At 40.6% G+C, this 8,628-nt stretch overlaps 1 pseudogene; it reads left to right on the top strand.

Annotated features, from left to right (window-relative positions):
• Positions 1-1,164: 1,164 nt before the first annotated feature.
• LOC104608946 (sodium transporter HKT1 pseudogene) lies at positions 1,165-1,929 on the top strand (annotated as a pseudogene).
• The last annotated feature ends 6,699 nt before the right edge of the window (positions 1,930-8,628 follow it).

The raw sequence follows: 8,628 nt of genomic DNA, 5'->3' as shown, positions 1-8,628 counted from the left end.
GACATGGATGGCCTTAAGGAAACTGAAGTCTGTATGCATAGAATCCCAATTTGGAGGGCATTTGGATGCTTCTTTCACTGAAAATTCATCATTCAGGCATTTGTCTACAGATTCTGGCAGTGTATTTGACTTAAAATTATTCCAAACCTGTGGACAAAATGAATGCCGTTATCAAATGGAATGAATGCTTTACACATCTATGCTTAACAGTTGAAATCAAACACATCAACCACTGCTTAATATGTAGCACAACAGGGCAAAGAATCTTACTATTTGTAGAACAGAACCAGTATCTTGTGTGAAGATACTGTTCTTTCTACCACATGCAATCTCAAGAACCAGCACACCAAAGCTATAAACATGTGCTTTTTCGGTTAGTTGCCCTCGAACCAGATAGTCACTAGGCACTGTCACCAAACTTTGTTCTATGGCTCACTTGGCACCTGTTTTGGCACATTTTGCACGTTCAGGAGATGGTGGGTCTGATGAATCATCCGGCACTGATAAACCTAATTCCAGCAACAAGGGTGATTTAGCTACTGGAGAGAGGTTCAAATGCACTCAAAAAGCACAGTAGCTATTTAGTTAGAGTGTTAAATAGATAAATTAAAAATTCTTATTATATGGAAGTCTTGTGTGCAATGAAAAAAGTCTCAGAATCTTGAGTTCTTTATGTCATAGTTTTGCATTAAAATTAACTTATGTTTCTTATTGTGTTCAGTGGTGAGAGCAAGGTTGATCTTGATAATAATGCTGGAGCTGCAGTAAATGTGAGTATAGATCATGAATTATACTATTGCTGAATATTGGTTACAGATTGGAGCTATCATGTACGTAATGAGAGAAATAATGAAATCATCTTTTATTATTAAACAACACATTGTTATTGTTGCTGCAATATTTTGCTATATATTGTGCACATTTATGGATATAGACAGATATCCTATTTTTTATTTAATGTAGAAATGGGGTTATTTATCTCCTTCCCCTACTGGTTTGTTCAATGAAGCTCACAGAGGAGCAGTTGGCGTCTTTCTCAAAACAATTGAAGTATATGGAACAAGGAACTTGTTTATGCAACGAAGAAGAGAAGATTCTGATGATGTGAACCATCTGGAACACAGATGAAACCATAGCAGAGTCTGTTCTACAAATAGTGAGTCCATGAGTCCCACGAATCCCGTGGATCAGATAGAGTTGGGGATGGTAACTTTGTCTGAAACTGAATCCAGGAAACCCAGTAGTGTCGACCTTGTGTCTACAGTCGGATCAATCTTGAGTACTAATGAAGAAGATTTGAGATATAAATCAATAAGATATCTGGTTTTTGTAATTCTGGGTTATCTTCTAGTGGTTCATATAGGGGGATCTGCATTGGTTGCACTATATGTGAGCCTTGTTACAAGTGCAAGAGATGTACTCAGGAACAAGGGCCTTCAGATCCCCACATTCTCTGTCTTCACTACTGTCTCTACGTTTGCAAGTTGTAGTTTCGTTCCTACAAATGAGAACATGATTGTCTTCAGCAAGAACTCTGGACTCCTCCTACTTCTTATCCCTCAGGTTCTTCTTGGGAACAAATTATACCCGTCTTGCTTGAGATTTCTGATATGGGTTTTGGGGTGGTTTACTAAGAAGCCCGAGTTCAAGTACATGCTGATGAATACAAGAGAGATGAAATACTTTCACTTGCTTCCTAGTTTGCATTCTTGTCTTTTGGTTGTTACTGTTTTCGAGTTCATACTGGTTCAGTTTACACTCTTTTGCTCTCTGAAATGGAATTCACAAGGCTTGGATGGGATGAATCCTTTTCAGAAACTAGTGGCTGCCCTGTTTCAGACTGTGAACTTGAGGCACACTGGCGAATCAGTCATCGATCTCTCAATCCTCTCGCCCGCCAAACTGGTTGCACTGAACTTTCCCATGTAGAGATCACAATTGTTTTTGACAAGGGGCTTCTTCTGCGAATCTATGTTTCTCAGTTAACACAACCTCATTTGTTGATGTTGTTTTGGGGTTTATGATTAATTTCAATACATGCAAGGTGCATCTGGACATGGGAGTAGTTACAACTTATCTGATGCAAGGGAAAACACCTTTTTTCTTTTCCTTTGAGGGAGGGGTTGATGAGTGGAATGGGTTGGAGGAGGAAAAGGAAAATATACACATGTTTTTATGTTTTCAAATGATAATAGTACAATCTCAAACCCTGCAAGGCTGCAACCAAAAATGGATTACCCAGGTAGAGCTAGCCTTGCAATCTGATGCCCCCTGTATTTTCTTTTATTTTTTTCTGTCATGACCCCAATAATTGCTTGCTAGATTGCAGTCCTTGATTTATTATAGCTGCATTTTAAAATAACTTTCCCTTCCTTTCAATGAACATTGGTGTGACAATGCTTGTAAGTCCATTTTAAGGAATCACCTGATCTCCTGGAAATAGGAAAAAGGTGGTCATCTATAATGGGGTTAGTGGAATCAATAGGAACTAAAACATCAGAGGAAGCAAGAGGCATACCTAGGTCAGTGTCAACCGAATTTGGAGTCTCCGAAAGTGATGTGGGTTTTCCTGCTATGGAATCAACCTCCTTGTGAAGTCAAAGGCATTGTCGTGAAAAGCACTGAGAAACATGACACAAGGGAGGTGGTAAAGTAGGTGACATAGGAGGGTTGAACGCAGGAGTGGACACAGGCGGGTCAGACACAAGAGTAGACAACAGGGATTGGAACTGGAAGAAGAATAGATTGCTCACTTCCTTCCCCAAAACACTCCCCCTAAGAAGAACCCCTCTGGAAGAAAGGTGTTGACTAAAAAAGGTGACATCCATAATATATACCAACTTCTAGAGACTGGGTCATAGCAACAATATCCCTTCTGGTTTTCTGCATACCCAAGAAATGCACGCTTCATTGCCTTGGATCAAGCTTTGAGCGGTGAGGACCAAGAACATGGAAAAAGCAAACACAACCTAAAACCTTGAGAGGAATATGGAACACCTCCCCCTCAGGAAAAAGAAGGCTAAACAGGGTGCTATATATCTAAGAACACGAGAAGGCACCCGATTTAAAGCCATCATCGATACAGGTGATGAAAAACTGAGTTTCAATACAGTCCAAGTATATGGAGGACTGATACAAATATAAAAATGGGTTTCGTTATTTAACAAAGTTGTGCTAAAGGACTGCAACTTCTAGATCAAACTCTTAGGACTCCCTTTCAATCTCTGGAATGAATAGACCTTAGGAAGAATCGTTAGAGCCCTAGGGGGTGTTCTTCTGGAGTTGAACTTGAGAAGCTTGCATGCTGTGAAGATCAGAGTTGCAGGGCTGAAGTCGGAGAGCTTGCCTCGTGCTCTCGAAATTCTTTCAGATGGAGCCTGGTATAAGGTTTGGCTGGCGACAGAACATGGCCAGAAGTGATCAGTGATCAAATGGAGCCTGGTATAAGTGATCAGTCAAGCCTGGTATAAGTGATCAATCATAGGGTTTTTCCACCTCTCAAAGCCTTCCTTTAAAAGCAATTAATTCAAATTTTTTTGAATTAAATTCAAGAGTTTTGGTGGCCCTTCCTATGCTGATGTGGCCAAAAGAGATTGTAACTCGACACGTCTTAACAGAGCCACCACTTCTAAACTGGGTGTAAGATTGGTCGAGCCATCTTTTGGTCCACTCACCACTTATAGCGAGCCATCATCACGTGGAGCGGGACAAGCTCTATTCGACTGTAGATGGAAACGTCTGTTTATCTTCTTCCAGAAAAGAGGAGCCCGATCTGTTTGCTTCTCAAGGTTATCAGAAATCGCAAACAGGCGGAGGAAGGCGCCCCTAAGCTAGAATCTTTGTTCGAACTATGGCGAGCAGGCTTCCAGTGTAGAAGATCGCCCATACCCACACTATAGTAGGGGTATAATAGAAGAGAGAGAGGAGGAAGATAGAGGTTGGATAAGTTGCAGCACGGAGAGTGGTGAAGAGGGGATTTCAGATGACTGTGCAAGTTTGGATGGCTCAACACAGGAAGATTCCCACGCAGGACAGATCATAGATGAGTTAAACTTAGAGCAACTCTTTCTTGAAAATCCGATGGGTGTACAGAAGACAGATTTGGAGACTCCAATAAATTTGAACAGGGTAGACCAAAGCTCAATTTTGGACAAGCCTCTACCAAGGTTCGGCCCCTTGCAAGTAGCCGTTAAGGTGGTAGGTCATGCTTACCCAGATCTGAACAAGAGTACATCACAGAGAGGTGGACAACCGGGTAGAGAAAAAGGTATTTGTGTAAACTAGTTGACGGGGAATAGTTCCCTCCAACTCGAGGAGACAGGAAGCTTCAATTGTTCTTTACAGGGTTTGAAAACCAACCACCCTCATCTGCCCCTTTCCTACAACCCTCGGTTGGAACCAGGTAACTCTGACAACTCTTTCAATTCAGTTTGTGCTACTAATGAGTGTTCTGTGTCCATTGTTCCATATTCCTTTTCCAACCAAGAGTTAAAGGCCCATGGATAGGAAACCACAATGAGATTACAAGGGGAGGAGGGGGAGACAATAGTAGGATTACAGGGCAGGGATAAAAGGATATGGGGTATCATTGAGAGGATAATGGGTGAAGTGGAAAGGAATGATTTGCAAAGGGAGGGTACAAATGGGACAAAAAGAGTGCCTAGTGGAGAGAAAGAGAAAAGGAATGAGGAGAGGGGTAGACGTGGAGAGCTTGGAAAGCTAGATAAAAAGGAGAATCGTAGGGAAGATTTAGTGGTAGAATTTGTGGGAAAGTTGGGGATGTAAACTGAAGAACCCAAATGATTTAAAAGCATTTCTACAAAAAAAGGAGGATAGAAAGTTCAAGAAAAGAAAATTGAGTGAGGTTAAGAGATTAAAAAGAGATATTGAGGGGGATAAGAAGTTTGGGGCCAGATGGGGCAAAAGGAAAGAGCCCAAGTAGATTTTGGTGGTGATAGGGTAGATTCTTACAAAATTGTGATGAGAATCATAAGTTGGAATGCGAGGGGGCTAGGTAGTGCTAGAAAGAGAGCAACAATCAAAGAGGTGTTTAAGAAGTTCAATCCAGATGTGGTATTACTTCAGGAATCCAAAAGAATGGATTTTGATTGTAGGTGGGCAAGAAGTGTCTAGAGAGATAAGGGGATTAAGTGGGCGGTTGCTCTGTCGTGGGGGTCCTTAGGTGGTATTGTGGCTGTGAAAAGAATGTGTGCTTATAGGACTAGAGGAGTTGATAGGGGATCATTCTGTTTCATTGAAATTTAGGCAGGTGGAAAATGGTTTCAAATGGGTTATAACAAATGTTTATGGGCCCAATGACTATAGGCAAAGAAAGAAACTGTGGGAAGAGTTGAGTGATAGAGAGTCATAGAGGAAACCAACAACCCTAGATAGAGAGTCACAACAAGTATGAGGAGCTTCAATCAGTTTGTGGATTCATTTGAGCTTAAAGAACTCCCAATGCTTAACAATACCTTCACCTAGTCCAACCTCCAATCAAGCCCAATTTGCTCTAAGTTGGACAGGTTTCTCTTTTCTATAGATTGGGAGGCACATTGGAGTAACTTAATATCTAGGGTGCTCCCAAGGCTTACCTCAGACCATTGGCCTATAGTAATGTGTAAGGAGGATTTGAGAGGTGATGGTCCTGCACTGTTTAGATTTGAAAACATGTGGTTGACCCACCTGGGCTTCATTGAGAAAATCAAGGAATGGTGGCAACATTATAATCTGCCAGTACAATGGGAAGGAATGAGGTTCCATAAAAAGCTTCAGTTCTTAAAATCCCAAATAAAGGAGTGGAACAGTTGGAGTTTGGGAGAATTGAGGAAAGGAAACAGGTGTTGATAGAGCAGATAGAAGAGCTGGATATGAAGCAATGAAGGAATCTTTTTGGTGAAGAAGACAGAGAAAGGAGATGGAGTGTAAGGAAGCAATTAGAGGATCTTTTGATTAATGAGGAAATAAGCTGAAGGCAGAAATCTAGGTGCAAGTGGTTGAAGGAGGAGGATAGAAACACCGGATTCTTTCACTTAGTGGCAAACAATAGAAGAAGGAAGAATTTCATTTCAAAATTGGAAGTCGAAGGAACAATTATTTCCCACCCGGTAGAAATAGCAGAAACCTTTGTTGGCCATTTCAAATCTATTTTCAAAAGACCTTTAAATGAAAGGATCTAGTTGGAGGGTTTAGATTGGCTGACTCTAAGTCTAGAAAATAAAGAGTGGTTAGAAAGGAGATTTGATTTGGAGGAGATAAAGGAAGCAATCTTTTCAATGGATAGAACAAAAGCTCCAGGTCCGTACGGATTCACAATGGCTTTTTATCAAGATTGTTGGGGTATTGTGGAGGAAGATATTGGGTCAGTGTTTGAAGAGTTCCACAGAAGGGGAATAATCAACTCGAGCTTGAACTCCACTTCCAATGCTCTAGTTCCTAAGAAGAAAGAGGCTTCACAACCAAGGGACTTCAAACCTATTAGTTTGGTGAATAGTTTGTACAAAATAATCGCAAAAGTGTTGTCTCTAAGGTTAAATAAGGTTCTTCCTTCTATAATTGCACCTAACCAATGTGTTTTTGTGATGGGAAGACAAATTACTGATCAAATCTTGATTGCAAATGAGAGTCTGGAGAGTTTTAAGAAATCCAAGAAGAAAGGAGTGGTGTGTAAACTAGACTTGGAGAATGCTTATGACTTGGTTGATTGGTCCTTCTTGTTGAAGGTATTGAAAAGTTTTGGCTTTGGAGACAGTTGGTGTAATTGGATTTGGGGTTGTATTAGAAGTTGCCACTACTTAATCTTGGTGAATGGAATGGTGGTGGATTTCTTCCCTGCCTCGAGAGGAATAAGACAAGGTGATCCACTATCCCCTTTCCTATTCACTCTAATTGCTGATGTACTTAGGAGACTGATTCAGAGAGCAGATTCAAGGAATTTAATAAAAGGATGGAGAGTAGGGATGAGATACCTCTTACTCATCTAATGGACCAATTCCCCTCTTTGTATGGTCTTTCTAATTTAAAAAATGAACCCATTTCTTCCTTCTTAACCCCCTTAGACTCTCCTTTAGGGTTTGGGTGGAACCTAGGGCTGAGAAGGGCAATTAGGGACACAGACTTGGACCACATTTTGTCTTTGTTAACCATTCTTGAAAATGTCTTCTTGGATCCCATTAAGGAGGACACCAGATTTTGGGTTCCCTCCTCTTTAGGTGTTTTCTCTTGTGCTTCATTTTTCGAGACTTTAACTCTGCCTTCTGATCCCATTGGATTGTCTTTCCCGGTTAAAGAAATTTGGAGTAGGCCCATTCCTCCTCGGGTTGATAGTTTTTGTTGGGGAACTTTCTTGGAAAGAATTAACACAAATGACCTACTTCAAAAGAAGAGACCCAACTATTGTTTACTTCCTAATAGATGTACTATCTGTAAAGCTGATGGGGAAACTAGTTACCACCTTATGGTCACTTGTTCGATTGCTAAATCAGTTTGAGAGTGGGTCTTTTCCCTTTTTAGGTGTGTTTGGATTCCCCCTTGGAGTGTCCAAAGCTTGTTCTTTCCATCTTTTTTCAGATGGCCAAAGAAGAGAGGGAAGACTATGTGGAGAAACATTAGGGCAGCAGTGTGTTGGGTCTCTATGGGAAGAAAGAAACTCACGAATATTTTCAGATAAGGAAAGAACCATTGGAAACTTATTAGATATAATCCTGTTAAGGGTTGCATATTGGTTGAAAACTGTGGAATTGTTCTCAGATTATTCTGTGGCTGATGTGGTGAGAAAGTGGAAGGAGATAGCCTCCTCTGCCCTTTGTAAGAGGACCTATAGTCCTTCGTGGTCCCCTCCTCCTTCTGGGTTCATAAAATTGAATTTTGATGGTAGTTGTATAAGGAACCTAGGGCCTTTTAGGATTGGGGGAGTATTTAGGAGTGAAGCAGGGGCTATTATTGCTATGTTCTCAGGCCCAATTGGGGAAGGAGACTCTCTTAGGGTTGAGATCTTCACAGCCCTAGAAGGTATCCAAAGAGTAAGGGAGTTGAGCATCAGATGTTTGGTTCTTGAAGGTGACTCGGAGGTGGTGATTAGGTGGCTAAAGGGGGGAGGCAGTGGATTATGAAGTTATAACAATGACAAGAATAAATTTAATTGGCTGAGTAGGGATATTGTGGTTCATTACAACTTGGTGAAAAAGACTACTAATTCTTTTGCTGATGGGTTAACAAAGCAAGGGGTGGATAAGGTTTCGACTTTTTGGGCTAATTTTTTAATTTTCCTTATATTCTTTGGTGGGGAGTTAAGTCTTTTTACCTCCCCTTTGTACCTAAGCTTCACATAGTTTCATATCTTTAATAAGGTTTCTTGTTATTGATTAAAAAAAACTACATCACCCCAAAATTGAACTGGAACAATAGATGTTATCATCATGTTCCTTGCAATCTCTACAATATGTCTGTTCTTTCTTTCTACTATACCATTTTGCTATGGAGTGTAAGAACAACTGCTCAAATGAATTACTCCATACTCTGATAGGTATGAAGCAAAGTTCTTTTTAAAATATTCATTGGCATTGTCTGAACTAAACACTTCCAATTGTACCCCAAATTGTGTTAGCACCATTTGATGAAATTGTCGAA

This window comes from Nelumbo nucifera, chromosome 7, assembly GCF_055504915.1.
Source record: "Nelumbo nucifera cultivar China Antique chromosome 7, China Antique-T2T, whole genome shotgun sequence".
NCBI lineage: Eukaryota > Viridiplantae > Streptophyta > Magnoliopsida > Proteales > Nelumbonaceae > Nelumbo > Nelumbo nucifera.
This window is presented reverse-complemented; position numbering and strand designations above follow the sequence as displayed.